Here is a 12,933-nt window from a genome sequence, read left to right as displayed (position 1 = left end):
TTACTCTATCAATATCTATATTTTAAAAAGTGTATAAAAAATATGGAAAATTACAAAATCATAGTTCTTTAAGCTATTAGAATAGAACCAGTTACTACATCAGGCTACATGATAATTATGATTATGATTATGATTATTATTATAATTATTATTATTATTATGTGCAATTATTATTTTAATGAGCAAAAACTATAAATAAAGCTAAATATAATTGTTGTCTACATTTCTAACATTGTGAAGTAAAAATCGAGAAAGATTTGATTCTGTCTCGCCAAACGCATCATTTTACCTGCTGATATCTGATTACAGCCTGAGTGGATAAAAGGCCAGTGGTTCTCAACCTTAAACCTGTGGGATCACCTGCAATCCTGCATATTGCAGTATTTTACCTGCTCTATTACACACTTTAATTCAGAATAGGCTGTTAATTAGCCTATTAGTTAAATCGGGTGTAATGGAAGATGAAAAGATACTAAAATGTGCAGGGCAGGTGGTTCTGGAGGACCAGGGTTGAGGACACTGGATTAGGCTTATGTCTGTTTTGCTCTGGAATATTAATAAATTGATGAAAGCCTCATCAATTCTGCATGTAAAAAAAATGATACATAGCTGGCAAGGATTTAGACATCTTTAGGTAAACTTCCCCAATAGATTTTCTTTTGATGAAATATATTTCTGGCTGATGGCAAGATGAAGTAGTAAGAACTGCAGCCTTGCACCTCCAGGGTCGATTTCTGCCAAGCTTCTGTGTGCATGAAGTTCTCCGGCTGCCTCCCACAGTGCAAAGACATGCAGATTGGGTTAATTGGGGTTCCCAAATTGTCCATGGTGTGTGTGGGAGTGTGTGTGCCCTGCGATAGATTGGGCCTTGTGCCTAAAGTCTCCTGGGACCCTGTTTACAGGATAAGCGGTACAAATGAATGAATGGAATGGATAAATTAATTCATATTTATGGTTTTAAAGAAGATGTGCCCAAGTATTTCTGTAATACTTGGATTGGGAATAACCAGGGATCCCAAGCCAATATTATCATGATATCATGATGTTCTGCTTCGATTTGTATTGCGGTTCTGTAAGTGCCCGTGACTGAATAGATTCTTCCCCATCTCTATGCAACAATAAGAAAAAACATTCCAGCCAGAAGCCAGCCATTCTTTTTTCCATAACCCAGCCACAGTAACATTGAATGGGTGTTCCCAGACCTCAAAACACACTCATGCTTAAGGGATCAACATTGACATCATTCCTTTCAAACCTGTACTTTCTTTGAAGTTACCCTAGTCAGTAGTCCAGAACCTCCTGCAAACAAAAACTGTCTGTGAACAGAAGTAAGGTGCTATGAAAAGTGGTCATGGCAGCAATGTAACCCCAGGGATACCTGAAACTCTGAGGTCTTATTCCAGGAGAACACAAGAACACCACTGACTGGCCTGGGGATACAAAACAGGTGTCTGTTTTACTGCCTGAGAAAGTATGATGTGTAAACGTGTCACCAAGTTAAAAAGACAGCGACACAACAGTATTCTCTCCCTCTCTCTCTCTCTCTCTCTCTGCGGCGTTTTGCTCTCAGACGTGAGCGTCCACATGGCTTTAAGTGGAGAAGGAGAGAAAGAGTGAGCCACAATGGAATGCCAGTGCTCCGCTTGCCAAGAACACTTTTTCCCATGCATCAGAGAGCCAAGACTTCCCTCAGCCAGCCAAGAATAGCACCGCTGTCCTAACACACTCACTGAGGCCTACACATACACACACATCCCTCATGTCTGGAGTAACAGAGCTCTTAAAGGCCCACCGGGTGCTTTCCATAAACTATAAATGAGATCTCGATCTTAAAAGGGCAGGTGGACAGTGCAAAAAAAGACAGAGGCGTCCAAATTAGTTCTGAGTTATGAGTTAATAGATGGCTTGCTGAAAGCTAAAATAAGCACAGTGCACATCAAGGTCCTTGTCATAAATTTCCCCATAAGTCGTTCCGAGTTGCCAAAAAGAGATTGTGGTAAACATGTATTTTGATTGCATGATGTACTCCTTTGGTACTTCAGCAGATTAAAGATTTCGAATGCAGAGATTAGAAATACAGTCTTTTTTGTTACTGTACATGGAATCCATTACTTGCCCAAATGGAAAGTGTGCAAAAAACCTAATCGGCCACGTTAAAAACTGGTAGCTAAGATATCCTTAAGCTACGTAGCAAGTTAAGTGTATTAATACACACTAAAAATAAGACAGCATTATCTTCTTCTAACAAAGTTTTCAACGTAACCCATTGTATTCTGCGACCTTACACAAGTCTGGCTATTTCGCTCGGCTTCATATGTATTGCCATATGATTAAAAATCGATTTATTGGCAACCAGAGGGCATCATGGCCGATGTGTGGAGCGCGGCAGGTGGTGGGCTTCTAAAGCCTGCTCTACAGATACAGCATTGCACCAACATGAAAACTGAAAACTTCTGTGATGTTTTTTTTTTTTTTTTTGCTGGTGTTTAAACCTACTTGGCATCCATTAACAAAAACTGAAAATCCCAGATTAAAAGTCTGCTTGTCCCAAACTTAATTTAATTCAAAACTCGATTGCATTGCATTTAGCGTAGTTGTAGGACTCTGCGGTGACGTCCAACGTCAGGCTAGGTTGTAATTGAAAGTTAAAATGACTTTGCTCATAACATCACATGAACAACCCAAAGAAAAAATGTTGCACAACAACACAACCTCAAAATCTTAATCGTTATTTGGAGCATTTAATCCAATTAATATCTATTCGCACACCGTCTGACCACATTCATGGTCCACTTTGTTCCAACAGGATTAAGAACCTGATTAGAGATAGGGACAACACAACAGCTTCATGCACACAGTGCATGCATCTCATTTCAATTATCTCTTAGTGTTATAATGTTAAATTCCTGTTAATTTTTTTTTATATATATATATATTATCATGAGGTGCATCTTAGATCCCAAATTACTGTACGGTAATATGGGGTTTGTGGCGCTCGTAGTTATGTACACACATTTTGGAGCATCAACAGTATGTTCCCTTGTGGTTCAGTGGTAAGCATTCAGTGTTCCGACCGCAGTGACCGGAGTTCAAATCCTGCTCGGGCCATCAGTTTAAAGTCATTTTTATAACACTGTGTCACTGGCACTCATTACCCCGTCATCATGTAGTCAATACCTTTCAACCGTCATTTTATCGAAATAATTGTAGCTTTCAAAAAACAAAGCTTTTCAGAAACAACCTGATACCAACATTTTCCCAGCATTCATACTGTTACCGAATTAGCATGACCCCAATGTTTGGACAACCATGTGACAAATTCCTTTAAAATCACACAGGTGATTTTTTTTTTTGGTTTTGGATTCCCCCCCCAATTTTCTCGTGTTCCTCGACCTAATCTTTTCGAATACACTGTTGGGGGCGGCGTAACACACTCGGAGGACAGCGCTATCTGCTCCTTCCGCTTGCGTGAGCTCACAGATGCCCCTGACTGGCTGTAGAGCCGTGATTAATGTGGGAGCACATATTACCTCTCATCCCTTTCCTTTGAGAGAGCTCGGCCAATCAGCTCTCATTAGTCCTCCGGCAGCGAGAGGGTACAGCATCACCCGGGAATCGACTCGCCATCTCCAGATGATAGGGTGAGAACTTTACCACTGCGCCACTCGGAGGCCCAAAATCACACAGGTTCATCCGAATTCCTTACAGATGTGACAGCAAGAATACACACACTTCATATTTACCAAGGCAGTCTGTATTGTGATAGATACACCACATGGTCAAAAGTATGTGAACACCCTCCTGACCATTACGCCACATGCTTTCTCTCCAAACTGTTGCCACAAATGTGTAATCTCACATCTCTCACAATGTCTTTGTATGCTATAGAACTACAATCTGACTTCACAGGAGCTAAGAGGCCCAAACCGGTTGCAGCATAATAATGTCCCTGGGCACAAAGTGAGGCCCATAAAGGCAAGGTTGATGTGAAAGAGGTCGGGTGGCCTGCACAGAGCCACACTCACAAAAAAACTAATAGGAACCTTTCTTAGAGAATATCATAACAACTAAAGGGGCAAGACATTTGGGCTAGATTATCTGGTGTCCAAATTCTTTTGGTCATATGGTGTAGCTACTAGAATTTAGTTTGGTGGTATTGTCAGAGTTCTTACTATGCGATCAAATATTTATGATATTGGAAATATAGCTATTGTTAGGCTACAGCAGTGTTTTCCCATGTTCCCCAGTTGTTTGGTGAAAAAGACATTCATTTACAAGTAGAGTAAATAAAATGAGTCTGTGAGCTGAAGCAGACACCTCTCTCTTTCGATTCTTTCTCATACTTTATTTACTTTCCTACGCTATGTAGGAGTTTATATCTTTCAACTTTAATTAGAGTGAAGAGTTTGAAGCTGTACTTCAAACCCAGTGTAGTGGCACTTTACCCGAGTAAAGAATTTGGGTTCTTTTACCACCTCCATACGAATGTTAATTCGGAACGTGCACTAAACCCGGGAAGGACACAACCCATGAGCGAGTGCAACAGTAAATAAGAAAAAGAAAAGCATCAGTCTTGTCCCAACCAGTGTAGGCAATGAGAAAACAAACACACCGAAGCCTTATGCTTCAGAGAAAACCTCAAGAGAGCACGAAGAGAAGCCGCAGCAGTGTGATTAATTGCTATGCTTCACCACGCACCTTCAGAGGCCACTGGCCTTTTGCTAAAGAACAGACTGTACTTAAGCCCCTCTGGCAGAATACAACCAGAGAGACAGAATCACTGAAATCATATATCAGAATATGTTCATACGCTTACTGATCATCCAAAACGCCAGACTACAGACATATACTGCGATCTTCACATCATTACTCGTGAACATTTCCTCTGTCCAAGGTGCAAACCCGCCCCCACAACCCAACACCCACACACAGCAGGGGGCAGCCTTGACATTCACTCACCCTGACCACTTAACACCCAGACGGAGCAGAAGAGGAAATGCTCCAACTCCACGTAATTAATCACACAGCTCACAAAGATTAATGACCAAGACACAGGCCTCGCCAAACACACTAAACACCAATATTCAGTAATAACTAGCTCAGCATGTCTATATTTCCTCATAAAGTTAAACCACCTTAGCTGCTCAGCCTTATAAAAAAATTCAACGCATAATAATCTGATGACTGGTCAAATGGATAACGTGTTGAGACTCTGGGTAGATGATGGAAGGGTTGTGGATAAGAGCACAATCACTGCCGGTCTGCCACTGTTGGGCCTTTAACCCTATGCCCATATAAAATCACCCTGTCATCGCTGTCCCAAAGCCTGACTGAGAAAGGAGGAGAGTTGGGCATCGGGCTAACCCAGGACTCGGGGAAAAAACACCATTGTGTAGAAATTATGGAACCTGTCTCCTGAAGTACTCAACATCAAAGGAGGAGCAACAAAAACTGCTTTTTAAAAGGGAATCACGGTGGCGTGGTGGTTAAGCACGAGTACCTCCAGGGTCGAGAGTTCGATTCTTGCCTCGAGTCTGTGCTTGTCCTGTTCTCCTAGTGTTTGGCTGGTTTACCCTCCAACAGTCCAAAGACATGCAGAGTAGGGCAATTTAAGTTCCCAAATTGTCCATAGTGGGTGAATGAGTGTCCCCTGCACTCTTTTCAGGGTGTACCCCGCCTCATGTCCAAAGGCTCTGGGATAGGATCTAAGCCCCCATGACCGATATTTGGTATAGAAAATGAATAAAGGGTCTTATTGGGCAACATTATTGCACAAAGCATTCAATAATAGATATGTGGTTAATAAAAGGATTAAATTCTGCATGTCATTAATGCAAATATTTATTTTTTTGCACATTGTTTAATTATTAACTTTAAATACACTGTAATACATATTGCTTGCGTCATGATACCTCTCGTGCCATTTCTGTTGTATGGTTAGATGAAAATTACATCCCTGTGAGCTCTAGATTTAGAAGAAGAACAATGACCTTTTTAACAATATATCTTTAATTGAAGAAAACTTCCAAAATATTATAAATAGAATGTTGGGGAAAAAAATAGAAAAATTTACACAACTTTGTATTAAATCTAAAAAAAAAAAAAAAAAAGTTGGAATAAGTTAAATTATACACCAATAGAAACACTTTTAAGTTTTAAAGCTGTATAAAAATATTAAAACAAAATTAACATCTAAAAAAGAGAAATATTTGCTTTTGCTCATTTTTAATATATTTTACTTGCTAACGTATCTTATTTGCAGTTCTGGCATATCTTTTTTTATTGCTAGATTTTTATGAATAATACATGTCACATGTCAACAATGTCACAACCATATTTTTAGACACATTTCTCATCATGAGTTTTTTTTTTTTTTTTTTTGATTAATTTTGCGCAATCTAACCAAAACAAATGTATGGATTTTAGTAAATGGACTAAAAGTAGTGAACCAAGTAATTTTATTTATTCCTTTCCCATTCTGCCTGGAACCAAAACCATAGAGCTTTAAGGCACAAAGTGAGGTACAGTCCAACCTAGATGGGGTGCCAACATATTTAATCATACTCTGCAGGCAAATTGGAATTGCCAGTCGGCCTACCATTGAGTTCTTCGGACTGTAAGGGAAGCTGGACTACCTGGAAGAAACCCGCAAAGCACAGGGAGAACACACCTGAAAACCGCTGAGTGCCTGAGGCGCTCCAAATATCCTCTTCTTATAAATGAGAATTTTTTTTTTCAATTTGAGTCTTTTTCTTTTCTGTCCTAAGGGTATACGGATTTCCGAGCCTAATACCTTTGCACAAGCCTCATTTCATTTGCTCTAGTGTTTGCAAAAGAATGGATTAAATGGACGTTTCTAGAGAGTTACTGTTTCATGCATACACATATCCCACATTACCGGATAACAGGCTGTGGATAGTGGACTTGCCTGGAGCGTTTAGCAACCACACTCCGTTATGTTGATGTGTGCGAGTCTCAGAGTATGTGTGTCGGAGCCTGTATGCGTGTCAGAGAGTGTACTCAGTCTGTTTTCCTCTACACACTACGCGTGAATCATAAAAGCACATTTTTCCTCGCCACGGGAAGTGCGCGGCTGGATTTTCCTGGAGGTGTTTTGTAAAAGTGCAGCTCTGTACTCATGAGCGCGTAACGTTGTTTGGTAAACACTGGCTCTGTTGCCAGGCAGACGTGCACGGCGGCTGCACCAATCACAGCTCGGGACGAGAGGCCAACAAGGTAAGCGCTCTAACGAGCACACTCTTTACACAAACTCGGAGACGGAGTGCCGTGCTGCCATGGTGCTCTCGTTAAACCCCAATCATGACTCGCTTCGCCTCGCCTCGCCGTGAATCGAGCACATGCATACATAATAAACAGGAAGGCACTTTATTAGAAGAACCACACTTAGCAGGTCAGATCAGTCATTACACATTTTAAATATTTTAACACACAATCATTTGAGTCATGTGCAAAACAGAGAAAGGCCAAGAAGACACATAAGTTGTGTGTAGGCATGTTTTTAGATCTTGGTGGGGACCGAATGTCCACACAAGTTTAGGAATAACTTTGTGGGGACGTTTTGTGTGATTCCAATAAAGAAGATTTTTTTTTTTATTATTCAAAAAACTAAAAGAGTCAAAAGGTTTATGTTTTGTTTACTGAGGTTAAAGTTAAAGTTCCAATTAGGTGTCACATAATATCTGCATTAATAATTGTTAGTGGAAGGTCCCCAAAAGGATAGTAATACAGGAAATGTGTTTGTGTGTGTGTTGTAAATCCCAGCATACCTCATTCGGGGTTTAGCTCCTGTGTCCCACTCCAGTGTCGTCAGTGTGTGAAATGGCCCATGGGGGTTCTTACAATGCTGGCACAGCACGTGTTCTCAAGCTTTCGGCTCGGTCTGCACACACAAGCACATTATTCATCATTTGTCTGATGAATCCACTTATTTGAATTTCTATAAATATGATCGTCCTCACACACACACATATGAGCAGCATGAGCTGACATTAGGCAGGCAAGTATGATACAAGGGCGTTCCAGGACACATGGTTACACACCAGCGGCTTTAACACACACACACACACACACACACACACGCACATGCACACAATACACTGTAAAACCATTCTAAAGTCTGGTCTTGCAAAAAAATAGTCCAGAACTTACACTAAATGCCAAATTTGTTATTCCATAGTTTTGGGAAAAGTCCAGTATTGTTCTAGAACGTACAAAAATAAATCCAAATTTGCGTCCAACCATTTGACCAATACTGTATATTTAAGACACATAAATACTTTTAGGACAATAAACTGATTCCAAAATGATTTTTTTTAAATTACATTTTAAACTTTTAGTATTCGAGCTGGTGAAACATCGCAGTTCCTCTATGATCCACTTTGAATTAGTCCCACATTGGACATTGACACATGTTAAGCATGAATAATGACATAGCAGAGAAATGTTCTGATTGGTAAAAGTGTAGTTGTTTTTGTAGTAGTGTTATTAATCAACGTTTAGTCTTCTTATAATATCAAATCGCATGGTTCCTGGTGATTCCCATCACTATTAATATTTTTTGTGCATACATTTTATCTTAAAATTACAGGTGGCTGTTTATTTCTTGCGTGTCTGTGTGCACCTGTAGCACATCTGTCACTTCCTTTACCTCCATCCACTTTTACAAAGTGACCCCCATTATGTGTTTTTTTTCTTTTGTCTTGCACAGGTACATTTTTATTAGCTGGAAAAGCTTGCTGTGATTTTAAACCGGTCATTGCTGTGTTTAAAAAAAAAAAAAAAAAAAAAAAAACATTTCACCAACCAAAAATATCCATCCAACAGCAATACTGTGGTCGGAAACACACGCTGATGGCTGATGAAACACAAACTGCGCACGGAAATATTTAGTTCCAGTCACTAACTGTGTTCACAGACTGCCATTTAAAAATCATTCGAACATCTGGAGTGAATTTTCCACACATATAATAATGGTTTACCCAATATTTGCAATTTAATAATAAGGGAATAAAAAAAAAGAAAAGAAAAAAAAGTGCCCAAATCTTTGCATTTAAGGATTTCTTTGGTGTCCACTCTAAAGACAGTATAACAAAGCTGTTTAATAAAATAAATCACTAATTAACACAAGGCAAAAAAGAGCAAAGACTTTCCCTTTTTGCTTTGGCTTCAAAGTTTAAAGGGAACCTATTAAGCAAAATTGTTTTTTTTTAAACAGTTTTAAACGCTTAAAATAAAAATCCCGCTTTAATAGCACATTTAGAGGTGGAGTGAGACAGGGATCATTGGAGGTATGAAAAAGTGCATTTTCTGAGGGTATTTCTGCTGATGCATTAACAGACACTCTTTTGGGGAGCTCTGAGACGCGTGTTAAATGGCCAAAGAAACGGTGAAATAGGGGACCTTTAAGCTAAGTATTGAGTCACCCCTCATTTTTGTTTTTATATTTAATTACATTCAATGACGCAGATTAAATTGGAGAAATGGGAACAAATGTTTTAATTCCACAGACTGTAAAATCCCTAAAGACACAATTTAAAAATCAGTTGTTCATTCAACAACCTCAGCAGCAACCTCATTTCCCCTCTCGTCTGTTCATCTGCATCACCAGTACATTAATCACCGGCCTGATCATCTGCACCTGTCTCTCACTGGTTCATGCCATGAGTTAGATATATATATATATATATATATATATATATATATATATATATATATATATATATATTTAATGCTTAAATTATGTATTTGTCTGCTCAAGTACAGGGACTGGACTGAGAATGAGAGCCAGAAAGTCCTTCAGGAAGCCTGGAGAACTATTCCTTAAGGATATATATTAAAAATACAAGAAAGTCTTTGGAAACAAAATATGAAGAAATGAGGGGTGGCTTAACACTTTTGCGCAGTACTACTTACAGTAAGTAATAGTTACCGCAAAACTTCACAGTCAGTAATTCTACAACACTGTATTCAAAGCTTAAAAGAACAATCAACATTAAGTGTCTCACTTACGCCTCTCTGAGAACGCAATCACCTTGATTTGAATAATTTGGGATCTTAATGATTCATTTCATTTGATTTATTTACTGTATTGTTCATACGATATACATAATTTGTATGAAATATGTAGATTTTTCCTACGCTACAGTGATTCTCTCAAATGCTATAATCTCCTGCAAGCGAAGCACATTTCATACGAGTCTTCACCACACTGTCGCATAGCTCCGAGCCCGAGGGCACTTTGGTAATTGTCAGTTTGAATATAGACATGTCATATAGTCATGTTAAGCCTTACAGGAAGTGGAAGAATAATAGCAGTCTTACAGTTGGCTAGCAAAAAAAAAAAAAAGAAAAAAGAAAAGTATTACAGAAGTACTTTTCAACTCCTAAACTTTTCTCGGATAAGCACTTTTTCCTCGGATAAAGAGAAGTTCCTTTTCTGTGTAAAATTACAATTTAACTTGTTTTTTTTTCTTGCAGGCTGCTACATGTACAATACTTGCAGGCATTCCTGAGCTTTCTGCTCATTCTCCTCTTGTGTGGAGGTCTCACGGCAGCTTGCTTGCTGCTCCCTCAGCTGTGGTCCGGCATCTGACAGATGGCCCGGCCAGAAAAATGCCTGACTCTTGGGTACTTTTTTTGTTGTAATTTCCAGGCATTCAGCAACTCATCAAGCCACAGTAACATACCTCAGAAATGTCTACAACATCCCCAAGAGTCTGGCTCTGCTCCTCACTCCCTACAGTCTACCACGCTCCGGGTGCACACGTTTACAATCACTGTAAGGGCAAAAGGTTTTTACAGTAAGAGCTTCCAGACTGAAGGAACATCTTCTCTGGCTCAAATATATGGGCAGACCAGGGGGCTTGCAGTGTAATCATGTGTAAAAATACTGACTATTAATTAAGAGCAATTTCCACCCATCCACTCCACTTTTTTATCTCAAGGGTTCGATGAGAGAAATGAAATAGAATGGAATGGAGCAAGACCGCACGACGTCACCACATCACTCATATTCACATTGCTCTCGTGAAATCAACTGTGAAGAAAACAAGCTAGTGCAAAAAAATTATAAAAATCCACGCAAGCATTTACAGTGCATGCTCCAAGCTAGGTGAATTAGGCCCCCCTCCTACACACACACACACACACACACAAACACACACACTTTTAATCATCATCTAAATAAGTAAGCACAGCTGCATGTGTGGATGACAAACTAAGTGCAGACCTGACGCCTGTCTCACACTGAAGCCATCACGCTCCTTTCATGATTGTATGTGAATTATGATTAAAGGTTTTGTATTAAATGCTTTTGAATAGTAATTAGTAGAGAACTAGAGAAAAATCTATTCCTTTAAGTCTGATTCTTTTGTATCGCTACACTGACACCAAATAGATTTTTTAAATGATTTTACATTAATATACGTGTGTGTGTGTGTGTGTGTTAGGCTCCAGGCCCCAGTGACCCTGTACACAGGATAAAGTGGTATAGACGATGAATAAATGAATGTATCTGAGTGGGGAAAAGTAGTTTTGGTAAGAATTGTTTCTAAAAGTTTTTAAAAAAGTATACAAAATCATGACACATAGAATAGATATCATAATAGTAATCGAGTCTGCATCTACAGGTAGGTATCGTGCCAATAATCCCTTGTGATTCCCATATGCTCACTACTACTGTATAAATCTGTTGCATCTACAGTACTATTACATAAACTAAAAGTAAAATAAAACTTGAGATCATAAAATAATATAATAATATATATATATATATATATAGTATATATATATATATATATATATTATATATATATATATATATATATATATATATATATATATATAGTAAGATTTAGTAACCCCTTTTTCCTGGTCAAGGTGACCTGAGCACATAAACCTGAGCAATATATACAGTACAGCATGTACAAAATAAGCACATTTTATTAATATTAATTTTATTTATCATATAAATATATTAGTATTAGTGTATATCAGTGTAAATGGTATGTATGCCTTTTGGTAAAGAAGTGAAGCATAGATCCAGTTCGAGAAACCTGTTAAAAGATTCTAATAATTATAAGCATAATTAATATATAATTATGAATAAATTGGAGGATTCGAGTCCATGCTTTTTGAGTCCATCCCCAGCGGACCTAGACCCCATTTTATAAAAATGTAAGACAAACAGGTGAAAAGTGAAATCAGTGTTTCTCCAGAGTATTGTATAAAAGCCCATCTCAGTCTCTCCCTTCTATCAGACACACAAACCTGCCGCAGACTGCTGTGTTACCGCCTCGCTACATACTGTACATTAACGTGTAGTCGCTCTTATTGTATCTTTTCCGCATATGGTCTGAAACGGAACGAGAGCTCTGTCTAACAAATACATTAGAAAGCCCAGAAGGAGGTTGTCTACTCCTCACACAAAGCAGCTCACTCTTTTAGATCAAATTAGGAACTACTAGGAAATAGCTTGAAACGAATTTGAAAAACGTAATGCATACTAGATAAAAAGGAAATAAAAATAGATACGCTTTCTTACCTGTAGCGATAAAAGTGCACTGACATTACAAAAGTGGCTCAGTTATTACAGTGACCCTGATCTCACCTCCAGTCTATGAGTGTGGAGCTTGTACAGTGTGTTGGGTTTCCTCCCTGTACTTCAGGTTCCTTCCACAGTCAACAGACATGCACTGCAGGCTGACTGTTTCTAAATTGCCTGTTGTGTTTGATTAGGGTGTCCCCTGCCCTGCGACCCAATCTCCCTAGGATAGAGTGCAAGCCCCCTATGACCCTACACATGACAAGCATCATGGAAAATATATGGATGAATGGACAGACATAAAGCATTACTGTGTTAGAATAAATTTCACTGTCCAAATACATAAGCTCTAATTGTTAATCCAGCCTCCA

At 38.8% G+C, this 12,933-nt stretch overlaps 1 protein-coding gene across 2 annotated transcripts in view; it reads right to left on the bottom strand.

The window, feature by feature from the left end:
- atxn1a (ataxin 1a) overlaps positions 1 to 12,933 on the bottom strand; it is a 110,450-nt gene that overhangs the window by 32,626 nt on the left and 64,891 nt on the right. For both annotated transcript variants that reach the window (XM_053491795.1, XM_053491797.1), the window contains exon 3: positions 7,788 to 7,900. The gene's annotated coding sequence lies outside the window, so the exon portion shown is untranslated. The remainder of the gene's footprint in view (positions 1 to 7,787; positions 7,901 to 12,933) is intronic.

The sequence above is a fragment of the Clarias gariepinus genome, chromosome 3, assembly GCF_024256425.1.
Source record: "Clarias gariepinus isolate MV-2021 ecotype Netherlands chromosome 3, CGAR_prim_01v2, whole genome shotgun sequence".
Classification (NCBI taxonomy): Eukaryota; Metazoa; Chordata; class Actinopteri; order Siluriformes; family Clariidae; genus Clarias; species Clarias gariepinus.
Note: the sequence above shows the minus strand (reverse complement) of the source record. Positions and strands in the feature narration are given on the sequence as shown.